We start from the raw sequence: 21,664 nt of genomic DNA, 5'->3' as shown, positions 1-21,664 counted from the left end.
AGTTGCAAAATTACACCAAATGAAGTTACATGAGAGAGAGAACCAAATGCAGTTTTAGAAAGATAAAGATGAAGAACAAATGCATTTAGATAAGGAAGAAAGAGAGAAAGACAGACAGATGCAAAGAGAGAAGGAAGAGAGGGAACATCAATTTAGAATAAAAGAAATAGAACTGGCAAGGAGAAATCACATTGCCTCTTTAGATACAAATTTAAATTTTTATGCTACTAAGAAAATTAGGTTAGTGCCCCCTTATAGAGGAAAAGAAGTAGACAAATATTTCCCTTATTTTGAAAAAAATCACTGATAAAGCTTGTGTTATTTACGATTCACTGTCACTACAGCAAAGTGCTGATTATGATGTGCTTAAGGAATGCATCTTAAAGAGTTATGAGTTAGTCCCTGAGGCTTATCGGCAAAAATTTAGAAACTATATAAAATAAAGTGGACAAACTCGTGTCGAATTTGCAAGAGAAAAAGAGCAGTTATTTGATAGATGGTGCTTAGCAAAGAAAGTTGACCAATATTATGAAATTTTCAGGCAAATTGTATTACTTGAAGAGTTCATAAACTGTGTCCATAGTGACATCATGGCTTATCTTGATGAGCATAGGGTCGAAACCTTGGAAAATGCTGCTGTGCCGCTGACGCAGGCAGGTCTTCCACTCATCAGTCTTCTGTCAGAAAACTATTTCAGCATATTACAAGCCCTTCTAAATCTAAGTTTGGCACAACTTTTAAACATCAAGCTTCTGATATGCTTGATCATAGATCATTGTCTTTTCCTACGTGCACCTATTGTAAGAGGAAAGGACACGTTGTTCCTAATTGATACAAATTGAAAATTAAGCATCAGAATCAAGACAGACCTATTCCAAATATTCTTATTCCTAAGAGTGAAGGTCATGGTCATGTATTGAAAGCAATACATTTCTTGGTTCTAATAAACCCCAGTCTGATTTTATATGGAGAATTATGAACCATTCATTTCGAAAGGGTCTGTATTAATCTTCCTCTTTGGTGATTTGTCCAATCTATCCCTATTAAAATTGTATGGGACACATGAGCTTCCCAGTGTCTTTTATTGTCAGGTACTTTGCCTTTTTTTCAGAAATCTTCTTCTAATGAAAGTGTTCTTATTCAGGGAGTAGAAAGCAGCTCTGTTAATATTCCTCCCCATTGTGTAAATTTGTCATCATACTTAGTTTCAGGACCCCTGACAGTCGAAACAGCGTCCGTTTTACACGTTGATGGCATACATTTATTACTAGGCAATGACATAGCTGGAGACAAGATTGTGGTTAATCCATTTGTAACTGACAAGCCTTGTTTGGATCAGAAAGTCGATCCTATTGAAAATGGATTCCATGATCTATACCCAGCTTGTTCAGTTACTAGAACTATGGCAAAGAAAGCTCTTGAGAATGATGTTGATAAGGAAAGTATTCCTTTAGCTGACACATGTATTGGTCAGATTTTTGATGAGGTCACTTTCACTCCTCATTTGGATCAATCAGAGAGAATTAATCACAGTGGTCCTCTTTTAACAACTCATTCTTTTGATTCTAATCAGAGTGACAAACAACAATAACTTGCCGTCGAACAGGAAAAATATCATGAGATCTCCTGATTGTTTCAAAGTGCCATTAGCGAAACTGAAGCCACTGAAGTACCTGTTTGTTATTTCATTCAAAAAATTGAATTCTTTTGAGAAAATGGATACGTCCCGATGTACCGGCTAGCGACCAGTGGTCAGTGAACTATCAAATTATAGTTACAAAATCTCAGAGACAGGATATACTTATCATGAAATTTCATTGGTTGATCATTCAGGGATTAATAAAACTTATCACAAGATCTTGGCTCACTTTTATTGGCCAAAATTCAAAGTGATGTTTATAAATACTGTAGATCTTGTCATACTTGTAAAATGGCAGGAAAACCCAATCATAAGATACCTAAGGCTCATCTAAGACCAATTCAGGTAACCCATACTTGTTGACCATAATGTGTGCGTCAACAAGGTTTCCTTAGGTAACCATACTTTGAGGAATATTAAATCTAAATCAATAGTAAAAGCTTCTATAAATTTTAACTGCATTTTGCCTTCCCAAATCTTTACAATCTAATCAAGGTTCAAATCTCATGTCTGGAATTTTTCAGCAAGTTGTGTACGAATTATGCATCCAACAATTCAAATCTTATGCCTATCACCCTGACAGCTAAGGGGCGTTAGAACGATGTCATCAGGCTTTCAAAAAATATAATTCGATCATATTGCACTGATACGGGTAAAGATTGGTATGAAGGCATTCATTTACTATTGTTTCCTCTTTGGGAATCAGTTCAAGAATCTTTAGATTCAGTCCCCTTAAACTGTTTTTTGGACGTACTGTGCGTGGACCATTTAAGTTGTTGAAAGAGAAACTTCTTTCTAATGAAGATACTTAAATTAATCTTCTTGATTATGTTTCCAATTGTATCTATAAGTTGTCAAAGGCTTGTAAGGTTGCAACAGCGAATCTGCACTCTACTCAGTCAACAATGAAATTAAGGTATGATACAAACTCAACGGAAAGGAGTTTTCAGCCTGGTGATAGAGTTCTGGCTGTGTAGCACATTCCTCTTCAGGCCAAGTATTATTGGCCATACACATCTTAAACGACAGTAAATGATTTAAATTATATCATAAATACTCCTTGGAGGCAAAAATAAAAACACCTGTCCCACATAAACATGTTAAAGGAGTATATTGAGAGAGATAAGCCAGGTTAAAGATGTAATTAATTTAATTGTAACTGTCCCACTCAGTGATGAATTAAGTGAAGGAATACCATCAGACCTTACTGATTTGGAGCTACAAATCTTCGGAATTTAGAAATTATGAATGATATGGAGCAGAAACTTTCATATTTGCAACAGCAAGAAAGGAATGAACTTAAACAGTTATAATTTGAATATGAGCACTTATTTCCAGATGTTCCTACAAGAAAAAACAAAACTTTCCATGAAGTTAAAATTGTAAATTCCGCCCCCCCCCCCGTGAAACAACACCCGTACAGGATGAACCGTCTCAAACAGGAACACATGACGGAAATAGCAAAGGAAATTTCGGCATTCGTGACTCCAGACGGACTTTATCAATAAGGAGTGATGTCATTTGGGATGAAGGGTTCGCCAAGTACTTTTCAGCGTCTAATGAATATGATCACTTCTGGTTTTGACATTTGTGATGTTTACATCGATGATGTCATATCTACAACGACACCTGGAAAGAACATTTACCGACAATTCGGAAATTCTCTGACAGACTCACTGATGCAAGTTTGACAATTAGTTTATCCAAATGTGAGTTCTGCCGTACTAATGTAACTTTTCTAGGACGTAGTGTGGGACATGGATAAGTTAAACCTATATATTCTAAGGTCAAGGCTCTCTCTGAATTCCCTGTGCCTGTAGTACAAAGCAACTTTGCGTTTTTTAGATATGGCTGGATACTATCGGAAATTGTGTTCCAATTTTTCCCTAATTGCTGAACCCCTGACAAATTAATTGGGCAATGAAACATGTTTCTTTCGACTGAAAATGTCAAGAGGATTTTAATAAGTTAAAAGACAAACTTGGAGGCGCACCAGTTCTTACAGCTTCACATTTCAGCCAATCATTTAAACTGTTTGTTGATGCAAGTGATGTAGGGGTTATAGCCGTATTGATTGAAGAAGACGGAAATGGTCTTGATCATCCAGTATGCTATGTTTCTAAGATATTAAATAAGCACCAAAGAAATTATTCAACAATCGATAAGGAATGTTTGGCCTTGATATTGGCATTACAACAGTTTGAAGTTTACACTAGTTCATCTCCTTCTTCGATTATTGTGTTAAGTGACCACAACCCCCTTACTTTGATCGGTAAGATGAAAATTAAAAATCAAAGACTACTAAGGTCAGTTTGTTGTTACAGGAATATAATCTTGACATCAGGCTGATCAGGAGAAACGATAATTTAATAGCAGATACACTTTCCCGTGTATAGAAATATATTATTTTATGTATATTTTGTATAATTCATAAAGGTTCTTATTATGTTTGTTTTAAACCTCATGTGTAATGAATCTATGGTAATATGAAAGTTTTATTATATAAATCTTTCTTTTTCTTTATATGGGAAAGTGCTATGTATATTTGATTTAATTTATATTTAATTTAATTGCTTGTTTGCTACTTTTATTTTTTTATTCCATTACATGCTATTTAATTTAATTTTATTTACTGGATTCGATATTTTCCCGAAATTCATTTTCCAGAAATTAAGTTTGACCTGGCTGCTTTCCATTAGCCCCTAATAATATAGCTTTATGTCTGATGCTGACCTAGTTCCTGATCTTGATTCATGAGTTGAAATAAACGACTTTTTAAAATCTTTTTTAATTCTTTCTTTGAGTAGATTTATTAAGTGAAATAGAAGCTATACTTGGAGTACGTGACAAATAACATGTAGCAATATTTTCACACTCTAGGTCTCCCCCTGGACTGACCCACATCCAGGCATCTATTTTGCGCAGTAGTCAGATTTAATATTGATGTTTTGAGAAATAATTATTTTTGCCTTAATACTGGATACGTCCAGGTGTGTTATGTTATGACCAGTTTGAGTTTAATTTTTAATTTTTCTTCAAATTATGTGGATTCTTAGAGATTATTTTTCCCTGGAAATATTTGTGCTCTAAATTAATTCTCGGACAAGGACAATTATCGAAATTTACAGAATTCAAACACTGAAATATTATTTTCTGTGATTCATCAAAGAACTGTTGACACATCAGTACGACACTGACCACAGCATATGTCATCTCCTTCCATTTTGTATTTCATCGGCATTCGAACTCAACTATATTAGGACGTTTTATTACTAGGACTTCTATTTTTAAATTCATGGATTATTCTTGGAATAATTTTGGATTTGATTCGTAAAGCCGTGATTTGTTTTCTCATTTTTACGTTGTTTTTCTAGGTAAATACCTTATTTGTTAATTTTTACAAAGTTTGTTGTCTTCACTTTATCCTTGTTACTGTTTAAAAGAGCCTTAATACGTAACGCTGTCGTCAAGGAATATAGGACTCAGGGTACTAATTTATCTCCTGTAGTAAACCTATGCAAACACCATGATATTAAAAATTCTAACAACTTAAAATTTTGAGTGCTCATGATCAAACGTATATTTATCATTATAGATGAAATCTTGATGTCAGCTTCTGTGTTGACCTGCATGTGTTTTAAACATGTTCTTTCAATTCAGCACCAACGAGTCAGGTGCTAATTTTAGTAATGAATGTTCCGATGACTGTTAAAGGACTGAAATTCCATCAATAAAACAATGCCTCTATTTTTTTTCACTTTCAACTAGAATAAGCTTTCAAAAGATTATTTTTCCTAAAACATTACTTTCATTATTAACCAATCGTAGTCAGCCAAACGCATATAGATATATTCTATTTTTAATTCTCTGGTTTCCCCATAGATTGGTATCATATATATTGTATGTACGATCGGCAACAACGTGTTATTTAATGTTAACAAACTGGTAAGTGTATACATCAAAATCTTTACGTAACAGTATATATAAGTATATACTAATACTATAAGTTGTTGTTGTTGTTGTGTTTAACGCCATTTGTCAGCACACGATATGCTATACATTGCGGTTTGTATTGATAATGGAGGAATAGTTTGCATGTGAATTTCTAAAAATAAATCTATACAAGAGAAAGACGGGAATGGTTTTATACAATGGACAGTGGCTATAGATAGCTCAGGTCATGGGGAAAAGAGCATAGTATGGCCTGATGGCAGAATTTCATATGATGGTGCCCACATATTGGCCTATATGGTTAAATACCATTTAACACATGCAGCAATTCCCCAAAAGGGGGTGGGGGAAGATTTTAAATGTAAGCCACTTATGTCACAAGCACTTATGTATCAATACTGATCATTTAACTTTAGAGACACATTCAGCAGATCAAAGCAGAGAACATTGTAAAAATCAAGGACTGTGCACAAAACTGCACATGCTGCATTGCCTGAACCTGTTAATTGCATTATTATATGTCGAGTCACATTGCATATCAATTATATCTGTCTTATTTCTTATCATAGAATTAAACTCCTTGACACCTTTTCTATGTTCAGCATGTTTCTCATATTGGTACATTCAATTTTTTGGCAAACGGTATTGCAGCTCTTCTGCATCCCTTTTATTGAGGGAGCAGGGAGGGACATTTTCACTTAAAAGAATAGTTTTCAACCCTTCATTCCCAATAGAAGTCTGCAAAAGTCCTATCTGTATTGCAATATTTACACGGGCAGTTTTTCTTCCCTATCTTCTCTTTGGCATCTCTAAATAGAGTTGAAACATTCTTGATGTATAACTGCATGGTGAACATCTTGCTATCTCATACCACACCAGACCTCTTTTATCTTCATGTGCCAAGTCCGATGATACAAAACCTTTATAGTCAGGGTGTTGGAAATGGTGCTCTCGGAACACATTAAACCCCATCTCAGCATTTTTTTCTTGTGTGCACTAAGCGATATGTGTTTTGTTCACCAGATCTGTTGTTGTGAATAGATGAAAACAAGCTTCATGTCAGAAATATGGTTTCACATTTGAAACAAAGGCTATTTATAAAGCCAAACATTGCTCTGCACTTACTATCAAGTAATAGTAAGGAATCATTTAGCTGTAAAATTAGAGCTTGCTACTTGGTTTGCCAAATCATGGTGTTTTCCCTCCCCTTTGACTGTAATTGAGTGATTGCAAGGTTTGCTTTGTTTCTCTTTTTTCAATCATTTATGCATTTTATTCAGCTTTGTATTAAAAAATAAGTAATTTAATACTGCTTATAGTGGAAGGTAGCCACAGTAATGATTATGAGACTTTTTCTTAACCTTTTATGAGTTTTTGGTAAATGTAGGTATAGATTTATGTATTAGACAACTTTAATATGCAATTCAATTATATTACTTAAGTTTAACAAGTAGTTTATTCAGTGATAAGTTTTATCAGTGTCTGAATATTGCATAGAAACATGGACTGGTCTTGGCAATGCAATGTTTTTCCACATATGTCTCCACCTCCAGCTTACTTATTAGCTTGAGCCGCAACATCAATATCTCCAACATCAATGTCAGCATTATAGGAACTTTGGATAGCTTTTTCAAATTTGTTTCTTGTTGTCCTTATTTGACAGACCTCAAATGGCTGTGTCTTTTGGGTTGATGCACATTTTTCCCCTTGTTGTGGGGAACATTACCAGGCTTGAAGAAATTATTCTGTCTATTCGTTGCTTCCTCACCCTTCCCCATAGTTTTATACTTAAAAGTAGCACTCTGTTATTTAATTCTTCAGTATAATAAAGCTTATGGAGCTTTTCTTTGGTTTTTATACCTTTTTATTAAGATTTGGGTGTGATGAATCACATGTGATGATAGTTTAAATAAGTTTAGAATGTCAGCATCTCTTGATGCTTCGTGGGTGGGTGTATTTGTTTTAGTCACAAATGGGCAATGACCTCTTATCATTTTGACCTGTCATGTGGCACACTTATTTGTTTTGTTTGAGTTATATGAAATGGGATGCACTCCATCTTATTTCTGTAAGAGTCAGCAAGAAAAGAAATGCAATTTTGAACTTTAAAATATTTAAAACTTGTCTTATAGCTAGTGAGAGATGAAAATACAATGCGTCATGTAATTTGATACCCTGTGATGTCATACTTGCTGATGTCAGCATGCTTGTGTTTCTTTTGTGTAGCATGTATGCCATAGAAAGATAACATGGAGATACAAAGGCAGAAAACAATTATTTTAATAACAAGAATAAGCCACTAAGAAATACAATACAACACAGCAACATGTAAAGCGGATGCAATTTAGCTATAGACATTGGTATCACATAAAATGGTATTACACTATTATCCATTGACAAGCATGGCCAATTCTTTCTTATAATTATGCTCCAGTATCAATGAGTAAAATACAACTTTTTCTAGAAAATTTAAATCTGGTTATAGGACACACTGTACTAATTATACGGAAGAAGTGTGAACCAGTCTGGAACTGGGTGAAGAAATAATAGAGTATTTACGGGTTTGGTGGTCCATAATTGGTTAATAATGAAAATTAAAATTTTTGTAAAAATATCTTTTGAGAGCTTATTCTATATGTAATTTAAAAAAAATATAGACAAATTTCTACTGATTCATTTTTAGCTTTTTACAGGCTTGACTCAGGAGTACTCAATAATGAAAGTAGCACCTGATTCATTTGGTGCAGAATCAATACCATATGTTTCATGCACATGTAAATAAACAAAATGCCTCGGTTCATATCGTGTTCTCCTCACATAAGCTTGCACCATGGTTAGATGTGCATGGATAATTATAGGTCTCGTCATCCGCACCCAGAAATTTTAAGTTACTGAATTTTGAATATGATGGTGTTCCCATATGTTTACTATTGGAGTTGAATTAGTACCGTGTGTCCTAAAAGCAATACCAGATTTTGCACGCTACCCGAAGTGTAACTTGATATAGAAGGTTTTATTCTTGAGTAAGGTCGCGCGAGATGGGAGCTAGTGTTCTGTTTTGTAGTGATATATAGTAATTGTACGAGTCTGAGGCAAAGTGTAAGCAGCGACAAGAGCTCATGTGAACCAATTTTGTATCTCATTAACATTAAATGTCATTCTGAAACCAGATAAAAGCAGAAATTACTAAATGTGAATTCCAAAAGTTTCAAAAGGAAAAGTTGTAAGTTTGATAATTCTTTAGTGAAAGGTGCACGATGCGTACAACTAGTTACAAAATTCTGTACTTGCTGTTGTAGAACAATATGCGGAAACCGACTTGAGATTTCACAGGAAGAAGGTCAAATACCACTGAGATAAATGATTGGGTATTTTTGAAACATTAATACTAGAAATAAGATTTCTTTAGCCATATACAAAAAGTAAATTTTTTCAACAAGAACGGTTAATGGAGGAAATTTAGGAATTAGAAAAAGATAGCGAAACATGACCAAATTTACTAGAACTGAACAGGAAAACGGAATAGTTGATGGAATAGAGGAGGAAAAAATGAAAGAAGTTATGATCCATTCTATAGTGAAAAGGGTTGCTAATTAAAAAATTAAAAGTATTTCTGCACCCATAGAAAATAAATTATGGCAGTAAAGTGATGAGAATAAAGGACACGGGCAATAACTCTAAAGAACATTTAAGAAGAAACAAAGGTTAATTTTGGAGAATTTGCACAAATGCAGAAAAGTAGAATATATAAATTCAACTGAATGCTTAATAACACTGGACAACAAATTTTTACAGAAGTCATGTTACTGAAATAAAATTAGTCAATTCTTATCAATTTTTATGTGCTGAACACGAATATGACAGTCAAATTGCAAAATTGGCTCTAGTTTTTTTGTAATCTGCAAGAAATTAATGTTTACATAACGAAATGCATTCCAATAGTAAAAGGTCAACTGTAATAGCCTACCTATAAAAAATCAAGTCATTGACTACATCTTAGATTTCTTCGCCTGTCTCTTGTACAGCTGTTCGGGAGCATCTCTGAGGAGTGTCCAGCAGTAGTCAGCCAGCATTGTAGTGGACCATTTTCCCTGGTATCTTTGTTCCATTGTTGCGATATCTTGATGAAAACGTTCGCCGTGTTCATCACTAACAATACCACAGTTGCTAGGAAAGAAATCCAAATGGGAATGAAGGAAGTGAATCTTTAGAGACATATTGCAGCCAAGTTTCTTATACTTCATCAACATGTCTTCTACTAGTTCCTTATAGTTTTCTGCCCTAACATTTCCGAGGAAGTTTGTAGAAACTAGGCGAAAAGCATTCCATGCTTGTTTCGCGTCACCTTCCAGCAAGTTGTTGAACCGGTCATCTTTGAAAAGCTCTCGAATCTGAGGACCCACAAAAACTCCCTCTTTAATCTTTGCTTCGCTGAGTCGAGGGAATTTTTCATGCAGGTATCGGAATGCTGGCAAAGTCCGGTCAATGGCTTTCACGAAGTTCTTCATCAAACCTAGTTTGATGTGAAGGGGTGGTAGCAAGATTTTCTGAGCCTCAACCAGAGCTGGGTGTTGGATATTCTTCTCTCCAATGGCTACATTCTGCCTGTGAGTCCATTCCTTCCTCATGTAGTGCATTTCCCTTGCTCGGCTATCCCACTCGCATAAGAAACACATGTATTTTGTATATCCTTGCTGCAGTCCCATTAAAAGGGCAACTACCTTCAAATCACCACAGAGGTGCCAGCTGTACTTGTTATACTCAATGGAATTCAGTAGCTGCCTTAAGTTATCGTATGTCTCTTTCATGTGGACAGCATACGCTACTGGAATAGATGGAAGAATGTTTCCATTGTGCAAAAGCACAGCCTTGAGACTCAGTTTCGAAGAGTCCACAAATAGTCTCCATTCTTGTGGGTCATGAGTGATTTTTAAAGCATTCATGAGGCCCTCAATATCGGAACAGAATATCAGATTACTTTCCTTTCTGAAGAAAGGCTCCAATTGCTGGTGGCGCTTTCGATATGCAGTAATTGTGACATCTTCTTCTAGAAGATTCCATTGTTGGAGTCTTGATCCTAGCAATTCTGCCTTGTTCTTTGATAAGTCCAAATCACGAATCAGGTCATTTAGTTCTTCCTGTGTTATTCTGTGTGGGGTTGATGATGCACCACAGTGAAAATCTGGATCACTGCATGCTGATGGACCAGGAGAAGAACAGGTCGACTCACCTTTGTCTTCGTCAGATGAATCAAGAGAATATTCTGCTGGAGGTTCTGGAATAGGAAGTCCCTCACCATGTGGAACTGGTCTCAATGCAGACGGAATGTTTGGGTAGACTATTCTCGACTTCTTTCGCTTCGTTATTCCGCCGGAAAGAGGAGGAACCAAGCAGAAGTAACAGTCATTTAGGTGGTTGCTTGGCTCTCTCCACACCATTGGGACTGCAAACGGCATTGATGACCTTTTGCAATTCAACCACTGTGAAAGCTGTGTTGTACATGTAGCACAGCATATATGCGGAGCCCAAGGCTTGTCTTGGTCACCAACCTTGCATCCGAAGTAAAGATGATATGCCTTCTTCACTTGAGAATTGATACTTTTCTTCTGGTTGGCAAATGTCACTTCCCCACAAATATAGCAAAAATTGTCCGCGGTATTAACACACTTTCGAGGCATTACTGTTCTTTATTGTACGTAAATGGATAAAATAATAAGTTTTATGTAACAGTAGCTTGAACTGTCTCGCACAACGTCTAAAATATTTTAAATGCTGAACCTATCTGATTGGGCTTTATATAGTACACTGCTTACGTCAGCTTCAGCAGCCGCCTGGCATTAGTATAATAGGCCTACACATGTATAGTACACTGCTGACGTCAACTTACTTCAGCAGCCGCATGGCATTAGTATTGCATTGCATCAGAAAATGATGCAATCAACTGTGGATGATGTGAGCATGATGGTATTATGCAATGTTACATCATTATTCCGGATGTTGCTGCAGTCCTACTGGAGAAATTTACACAGTGAAACACACAAAATGAGGTATATGAATATCTTCAAAATGAGAGCCAATACAAATTTTTCACGGTTATATTCGTGTTCGGCACACCAAAATACTACAGATTAGGGCCTTTTCAAGTCAGTAATGATTTCACTGTTGACCAGTGTAATACGAATATTGGTATTCCAAAACTATATAACTTGGAGAAACTATCATTAGATGGAACTATATACCTTGTGTGGAAACATCAAGATGTTTGAAACAATTGGAAGATAATAAAACTCCAAGTTTAGATTGTTTTACTGCTGATGTTTTAAGTCGTTTGTTAAAAGTTTATGCCATTTCCGTGTCCAATCCACAAACTATGGTTACTATATATAGAACTTTAGTCAACAACATAAGTATGTTAAGAACTGGATGCCAATGACATGACTAATTATTTCATATAAAATAGCCTCTGTTTTTGTATCTAATATAGTTAAAGGTATCTCACTTCACTTTATAAATGAGGATCCGACTGTTTTGTTTTTAAAGACAACTACATTGGGGGAAAACAATAGAACATACGATTTAATGTTTTACACAAAAATACAAAATTAATTATGGCTTTATTACTATTAATTGATTTTTTGAAGGCTTTTTGTTCTGTTGAGTTTTCCTACATTTAGAATGTATTATCTTTCTTGAAATTTGGTGATCTTATTTTAAACTGGATATCATAATAATAATATCAAATCATGTGTTACTGTAAATAGCTACATCTCTTCTTTCATCTTCGTTCAAAGCAGATGTTGGCAAGGATAACCCTTATCTCCATATATATATATATTCTTTGTGTAAAGATACTGGCACACATTGTAAGAAGAACTCCGAATACGAGAAGAATATAAATAAATAATAGAGAAAGTCTGATCTCTCAATATGCAGATGATACATTTAAGAAATAGTAAATCACTGAAGTCTTTATTACTATAATAAATGTACCTGGATGTAGAGACGCAAATTGATAAAACTAATGTTATTTGGTTTTGAAGCAAAGCTGAAAATAAGGATTGAGTATCTCAGAACTATCAAATAGCTTGGATCGACAGCGAGTTTACATTACTAGATATTAAGATTTCAACTAAGTTTGAGCAAATGGTACATACAGTTATGAAACAATGAAGAGAAACCCCCATCGTAAACCAGCAGTAAAATGAGCCCGAACAGTAGTTGGTAGAATCACAGTTATGGAACGCTTAGCATTACCTAAAAGAAGCCACATCCTTTTATCCTTACCAGCACCAAACAAACAAATTGAAATTAATAATGTATTTTATAAATTATATGGTGTAATTCACTGATAAAATTAGAAGAAAAGTTGTAAATGATTTCGATTTGGAAGGTTTGAAAATGATAGATCTATTTGCATTCATAAAAACATTTATGATCACCTGGAGTAAACGACTTGAAACTACATTTTAAAAGCATTTTATGCCAAAGTATCACTGATTTCCGCTTGTTTGGGGTAAACTAGAAAAATGAAACTACTTGTTGAGTTTTGGAAGGATGGAGTTGATACATTTGCTAAGTTTTAGATATGCCCTTTTGGAACAATCCCAAATTTGGGTGATAAATACAATGCTTTTAAGTATTTTGAAGTCCAAATATCTCTGAAGAATTGTGCGACGTAAATAAATGAATATTAATAAAGCATTTTGTCTTGAGAGAATGTTATGATAAATATATCAGGTAAAGATATATAAGTTTGCTATAACTCTCTTCCAGTGAATAATGTATACTAAAGTGTTTGGTCTGTTCTCACTTTGTCAACTCAGATAAACCTTTGCAACATCTCTCTCTCTTTCTCTTGATTTATGTATTTAGATAGTGATACAGTTGTTTAAACTTTAAAAAGTGTGCATCCAGGGCCCCTTCCCATGAACTTCAAGCTATATTTCTGGGATAATATAAACTATTATGAAGCAGAAAACAAAAAATATTATACGTAGCATACTGGAACCAAACCCGCATTGCAAACGATAACGGTCAAGCCTGAAATCATTATTTTCCAAACTAACTTTCAATAGTTAATACCCCGAGGATTTCAGAGTTTCAAATGTTGCCGTCTTGGCTTCAGCGCTGACCACTGACCATTTTAGTCCAGTTTATGTTCTTATATACCAACATATTAACTGAAAAGATCATCCGTAGTTTACTTTTAAAGACTGATATTAAATTTCAATGTAATGTTTTAAAAACAGTTGCGAAACAAGAATATGCACACGAATAGAACGATAAAGAAAACAGTGAGAAAAATACTTATCTTTTTTCGTTTCCAGGCTAAAATATCCTTGAAATATATATCCATTTTGTGAAATAAGTCCCTTTTTCACTAGAATAATGAAAACTTTCCTCAACTTAATGCCAAGTCGATGCTTAGCTAAAACGATCGGCAACCTTTCTCTTGCAAAATTAATATTTTTTGCCACGACCATTTATTCCACAATCATTGAAAAACATTATTTTGAGGGAACGAATAGTCTCCATTTTAACAAAGAATGATTGCTTGAGAACACTAAATGTTTCCTTTTTAGCCCCGAGGAATATATCTCCATCAACGTCCGAATTTGGCAGGGTGTTGCATTTAGGATCGGTTCACATGTGTGAGGGATCTGAAAAATACAATATTTGATTAATTGTTAATTAGTCAAATATGCTATGAAAAAGTGCATGCAAAGAAAGTCGATAGGTTTTAACTATGCAAGATTTTGAATAAAAAGAAAAGAAATAGCAAGCTTTTCAAAAAAAAATTGAGGATGAACAAATCAAAGAAGTAAACATAACTAAATTTAAGATGACCCTTATCCATACACTCATGGTTAGTTAATGCTACCATCCGTTATTCATACGTCCAATCCGCTAAATACCTTCTTAAATGAATATGCCGAAGAAAGAAAAAAAAACCTAGTAATGTTTTTTTTTTAAAAGCAATGATTTCCTTCCATACTTTTCATACCCTGCCACCATTTTCTTGTTTGGTGTGGCTTGGTGTTTTTCTTGGGTAGAGGAAACCACTGCGTCCTATTTTTCAATTTGTTTTATCCCCCGATGGAACATGCAGGGATATAGAAATCCCACGTGCCTTTGTCTGAATACGAAACTTTGGAACTTTTGGAACTGATGAAGGGATCTTAATTGAATTTAATAGGTTATATAATAAGTATTCATGTCCATTCTTTGAACGGATTAAGAGAACGTTTCGTGTGCTTCAGACAGGAAAGTCCACCATAGGCCAAGCTAAGAAATGATGGCCAAAGATTATATGCATAATATTCGCGTCCAGCAAGTCAATGTGTTGCGTACTTGAATCGAGCTGATACCCCAAAGGTCAAGATCATAATTGAATGACTAAGAGTAACTTTAGAATGAATGAAAGTAATTGAATGAAACTGACTGGGTGCAATTGTATATCTAAACACGACGATATGCCATATATATTAGCTAGTTAAGTGTCTCACTGAACAATATCACAAATGACGGTCAGATAGCATATGATTGGGGGATCTGACAATCTTCTGATCACTATTTCATTGGTAAGTTGGGGTTGTTGGGGTTATGTAAAATACCATAAGAGAAACCGGAATCACCCAATATACATGTTTGGCCATTCCTTACGATGTAAAGGATCAGTATTCATGTTAGTAACATAATACAAAAGTCTTTGCTTATGTGTACCTTATTTTTTTATTAATTACTGTTTCACATCATATATACATATATATATATATATATATATATATATATATATATATATATATATATATATATATATATATATATATATATATATATATATATATATATATATATATATATATATATATATATATATATATATATATATATATATATATATATATATATATATATATATATATATATATATATATATATATATATATATATATATATATATATATATAGTTATCAGTATCCACCGTATGAACGCTTTGTTAGTCTGTATGTGATAGAAACAATTTTTGGCAATCATCTTTCTTTTGAGCAAACACTTGTGCAACGTACATCTTTAGGTAGGAATTTCCCTGCTATCCAGTATGTTAGAGTAGGTGCAATGATCTAAAGGGATTCGTTTTCTGTTAGCCTCATACTGACGTTTTCTGATGATAGAAGTAGATTTTTTTTTATAAAAATTGACAACTGCGATTCTATCAAATTATATAAGAAAACTAATTTAATAACTTACTTATGTATCTAATTTTAATATTAAATTATCTCTCTTATTGACTATTATTGCTTTACGTGCAAAGATCTCTGCACAGAAAGTAAATATATGGAGGTATTAATCACCATGCCTACATCCCTTGCGTATGCAAAACCATGAAGAGATGCAATTATTTACTGTAACACATGCTTTGATATGATTATAAAAGTTGATATCCATTTTATATTTAAGACTTTTTAAGATGTAAAATAAGAAATATATGACATCCTTGATATAGAACGAAACACCTTAATCGAAGGCTTTCTCAATGTTGGTATTATCAATATTTGGAATTGTGTCTTTTGCGATCTTAAACATTACATCATACAAGAGGTTAAGACTCGTTCATTAGTGAAATGAACTGAAAATGGTGAAAGAGTTGCAAAGTATTTCTTTCTCTTCCCTTGATAAAAGAACTTGTATTATCAAGTTAATGCATGTGTTATTAACGGATTATAGTCCGAGACATCAATTCCAAATAAAAGTTTACAAGAAATCCTGGAATATACGAAGTTAGGTTATATTAGTTTAAATAAACTTCATGTTCATAGACACTGAATGAGGGAATAATTACTTTTATACCGAAAGCTTAGAAACATAAAATTATATGTTAAACAGAGGTGAGAAAATACATTAAAGAACTTTTTATAGGTAATGGGGTCAAAAGGATCTCACATAAACGAGGATCAAACAGATGCATTTATTTTTAAACGTGATATAGTGGTGAAAATATTGAAACCTTTCTAGCAATTTTCTCCTGCATATCCTTAACTCTTTCTGTTTCCTGTTCAGTTTTAGAGAATAATCACAAGTTTCAAAATCTATGTATAATGTCTAATTTCGACTAATAACTGTGCGTCAATTATAACGTGTTTAATTTTCCTAAATGGAACATAGGAAAACGATTCATCACTTTCTCTAACAATTGTTTTTCAAAACATAAGGTGTCCTTTATCACAAAAGATATTTGAAGTTTATTGTGTGAATAATTATGTGCGTATTCAATATAATTGTTCTGCAATATCATGTACAGTTTATTTATCAGGGATTGGTACATTTTTCAAAATTGAATTATCAGACCCCAAGAAACCTTTTTCTATTGATAAAGTCTGAAATTCACAGTTAATAATCACCATAAAATGATCTTTTATATACTCATGTTCAGTCAAAAGTAGTTAAGGGGGATACTATACGTACAATGGGAATTAGCATTACAGACCCCCCTGGGTCAATATACGTACAAGGGAAATTTAACATGGCGAAAAATCGTGGGTCAATATACGTACAAGGGGAATTTAACATGGAGAAAAATCGTGGGTCAATATACGTACAAGGGGAATTTAACATGGCGAAAAATCGTGGGTCAATATACGTACAAGGGGAATTTAACATGGGATTTTTTTTTTAAAAATAAAAAATAAAAAAGGGGTAGGCAATGAAAAGGCTATCTCTTTTCGGGAAATATGGCTGGCCCTGAAAAGGGCCCTTGGGTTTATGTTAATGTATTCATTAACATAAAGGGCAACGCATTGGTCTTCTTCTTTCCCTTAGGCTGCGTCTTACTGTTGGTCCGTAAATCAGGACTCTTTTCAGGCATCCTTGTCTTTCAACGTAGATCCTACGTATCCACAGGCTGGTGTTTGTCCTGTGGACAACGGTCCACTTGGATCGGACATACATGAGCATGTCCGTCCTGAACATCATCGTTGACACAAGCGTTGAAGAGTGCACATCGGTCCACATGTTGAGGCGCCGAGAACAGGTGAATCAATGCAGTGAACTGCGCTTATTTATAGGTAGAGGAAGGATTGAAACGGATTGAGTTCATTCACCAATCCAAACACGCGTTACAAAATTCAGTCAGCTCGCATCCAATCCGAAGAGAGCAGTCTGTGACGTCAGTTGGTCTATATAGATTCGCTAGCGCTTGTGTGCAGTCAATCTATACGACAGTGATTCAACATGACGGAAAATTCAGAAAACGATCCATTGGGGTGCACCAACAGGGGAGACTGCCCAAGGGAACCCGGACTTACTTTCAGAAGAGGTGAATTGGGATTTTGTGGATTTTCTCTCCTCGCAAGAATTTGTTCCGGAACCTTCGTTACCTTCTTCATTACCGCAAGTGGAGAATTTTAGACAGAGACAGAAAGAAGAATTGGAGAAATTTATACAACGACAAAAGGAAGCGGAACAAGCTTTTCTCCTACAGCAACAGCAGCAAGAAGAAGAGGTAAGAAAAAAACAACAGCAACAACAGCAAGAAGAAGTAGCAGCAAAGAAACAAGAGGGTGAACATCAAACGGTCACGGTACTGTTGGACATTTTAGCGGAGTTAAGAAGTCTGAAACAAATGTATCAGACTTCTTTATTACGACCGAAGAGAATACGACCTTCCCGAGCTAAACACGTCAACCCTGTGACTAAGCCTACCGTACCACCCTTAGTGATTTCAACCCAATCATCATCATCATTACGCAGTCCAGAAGTAGGCCTTGGCCGTGGCAAAGGCTTAAGTCAGTTAAAGTTGATTGCTTAAACTCACCCCTTCACCATGAAGAAAAAAGGCCCTTTTCAGGGCCACCCACATTTTCTGGAAAAGAGATAGCCTTTCAATTTGCCAATAACTCAAAAAAATATTTAACAGCCCATTTTACCCTTATAGTACGTTTCTGTGTATGAGTGCGTGAGTGTACGTTCTTATTTTAAAATCATAACTCAAAGACACTTACCTTGTATAATTAATTTATTCTTTTCTCCATTTTTTACAATCCAATTCACAATTCATAACAGAACACTTTAATTAAAAGTTCATTGACTTCTTCTGTCTCCTTGTTTAGTCTCTCTGTTTTTTAAATTTCTTCACCGTCGCACTCTTTTCCTCTTCTTCTTCCTCCTCGCTTTCTTCCCTTCTTCTTTTCTTCTCCTGTTTCTTTTTCTTCACCTGTCTTCTTTCATCCTCAGAAGAATCCCTCTCTTCTTCCGAAGAATCCCTTTCTTCTTCTGAAGAATCCCTCTTTTCTTCTGACTCCTCTTGTTTCTTTTTTGGGCAATCTGGAGACCAATGTCCTTTTTCTTTACAATAATAACAGGTATCTTGACTTTTGTCTTTTTTAGCCCCTGTTTTTGTTCTTTTTTGACGGTCTGGACACTCTGAAGACCAATGCCCTTTCTTCTGACAGATATAGCAAGTATCTTGACTTTTATCTCTAAAGGAAGGAGAGTAGTCCGTAGGCTGGACTGAAGAGAATTTTCTAATGATCCCTCGCAAAGCTCTGACGAAACGTTCGATTTGGCTAGTCTCTTCCATCGTTGTGCTCGGCTTGAGAGTGAAATGAATAGTGAAACGACAAGACACACACCCTTTTATATACGCTGGTTTGCCATGACTATAAATTAGTCTATGGTGTTTAAACTTGAGTCATTTGACGTTTTTCACTCAAGATGAAACGATCCCATTCATTCGAGAAGAAAGAAGAAGAAGAAAGTAAGAGGCAGAAACGTGATCTATCGCCTCGTACCAGGGCTGAAATCTTGGCACAAATTCATGCCAGTGATTTTGAAGAGGACATGAGTGAACCACAATCCAAACCCTCTAAACCAAGTTCACCACCCTTAGTCAACCCTGAAAAGTACTATTCCATTCGAGAGACGGAAAAGCGCTCCTCTAGAAAATTTAGAACCACGGCTTACAAATACACAGTGAAGTTTAAAGATTTCAAGGCTGAAGTGCCGTTAGAGAAAGCAGAAGTGTTTATCACTGGGGTGTGGGATTCTTTGCTCACCGCACTCAAGCGACAATGTCAACCCAAAGAAGACGATCGCTTGAGACTTTCCATACAACACGACGGTTTGAAATCCCCTGTTTGGATCGAGTTTAGCACCCCTGCAGAATTGACCGCTTCCAAAGTCATGGACAAGATTCAACACGTGCAACAATCTAATGACCAGTTTGACATCACCGATGGAAAAGCCACATTGGACATGACCCACGTCTCTCCTCCTCAAGGGACCGGACGCAAAAAGATGTTATTGGTGAACGAGCTTCGCAGCATTAAGCGTAGCCTTGTCCAAATTCACAATCCTCATGACCAGATGTGTTTAGCCCGTGCCATCGTGGTGGGACGAACCTATGCCAACAAGAACGACACGGTAGAATGGAAAAGAACCTGGAACACTATTCAACGTTCCTATCGAGCCAAACAACGAAACGAAGCAGAACTCCTGTTGCAACAAGCTGGCCTGTCCAAAGACACACCCTGTGGCATTCCTGAGATGCAAAAATTGCAAGATGTCCTAGCTCCACGCTACACCTTGAAAGTGCACCCTCAAGAAATGCGCGGGCCTCTGTTGTTTCGAGGCCAAGATTTTAAGGACGGAAAATACATTCATGTTTATTATCACGATGACCATTTCGATACCATTACCAGTATCACCGGATTCCTGGGATACGGTTATTACTGTGAGAAATGTGACCATGGTTATAATAATCGAGAGCAACACAAGCATTGTGGATTGAAATGCTCAGGATGTTTGGCCTCTCCACCCTGTCTGAGCGAAGAACCAGTGCCTTGTTCAACTTGTCTGCGCACGTTTGTCAGCCCTACCTGTTACCAACAACATCTGGAAACGCAAGGTTCACAGAAGAAATGTGCTTGTCAACTCCTGAGATTGTGCCCTACGTGTGAACAAGTCATACGTACCAATAATACCAAGGCACACGTATGTTCAGGAAAGAAAAAATGTCACATTTGTCACCACATCATGGACTTGGAACACCAATGCTACGTGCAAAAATACCAACCCCCACCAGAGAAAGAGGATGGTCACAAGAAGAAAGGCAATTTCATCTTTTTCGATTTCGAATGCATGCAAGAAACCGGCATTCACATTCCTAATTTCTGCGTGGCTCATCGAGCGTGCGAGAAGTGCATTCAAGAACCTATCTTCAGTCATTGCCCTCTCTGTAGCAAAATTCCTGGAGGGCGTGAAAAAATCTTTCGGGGGCCGAACACGTTAGACGATTTTGCCAAATGGGTCTTAGACCCCGTCGACAAGACGTGGAGCCAAGAGGACATCGAACGTCACCGAGATTGTCATCGTCATGCCACGGTGATGGCTCACAATTTCTCCGGATACGATGGACAGTTTCTTTTGAGGTACTATACGGAACAAGGCACCGAACGTCCTAAAGTGACTTTGAACGGAGCCAAAATCATTTTCATGCAAGTGGGACAAGTACAGTTTAAAGATTCGATGAGCTACTTGGCCATGCCTTTGAGTCGAATGCCTAAAACGTTTGGAATGACAGAAATGGCTAAAGGGTACTTTCCACACTTTTTCAATACGGAAGCCAATCAACACGCCGTCTACCCCATTTACCTGAGGCTCACTATTACGACCCCGACAACATGCGTACCGAACAACGAGAAGCTTTCTACGCTTGGTACCAGGCTCACGCCTCGGACCCTTTCGACTTTCAGGAAGAAATGCTCAAGTATTGTCGTTCCGACGTGGACATTTTACGGCGTTGCTGTGGAAATTTCGAGAACTGTTCATGGAACACGGAGGGGTCGATCCTTTGAAAGAAGCTTGCACCATTGCCAAAGCGTGTTCCTTAGTGTATCGACAACGATTCATGCCTGAAAACACCGTAGCTGTCATCAGTCCTCAAACGACCCACTTTGTCAAACGTCAATACTCGGTCAAAGCCCTACGTTGGTTACATTACTTGTGCGACAAGGAAGTCAAGTGGATTCAGCATGCCCGCAACGGAGGGGGCGAAAGGACCATCGGAACGTATT

Source organism: Sinohyriopsis cumingii, chromosome 16 (assembly GCF_028554795.1).
Source record: "Sinohyriopsis cumingii isolate HCF-2022 chromosome 16, ASM2855479v2, whole genome shotgun sequence".
NCBI classification, from domain to species: domain Eukaryota; kingdom Metazoa; phylum Mollusca; class Bivalvia; order Unionida; family Unionidae; genus Sinohyriopsis; species Sinohyriopsis cumingii.
This window is presented reverse-complemented; position numbering follows the sequence as displayed.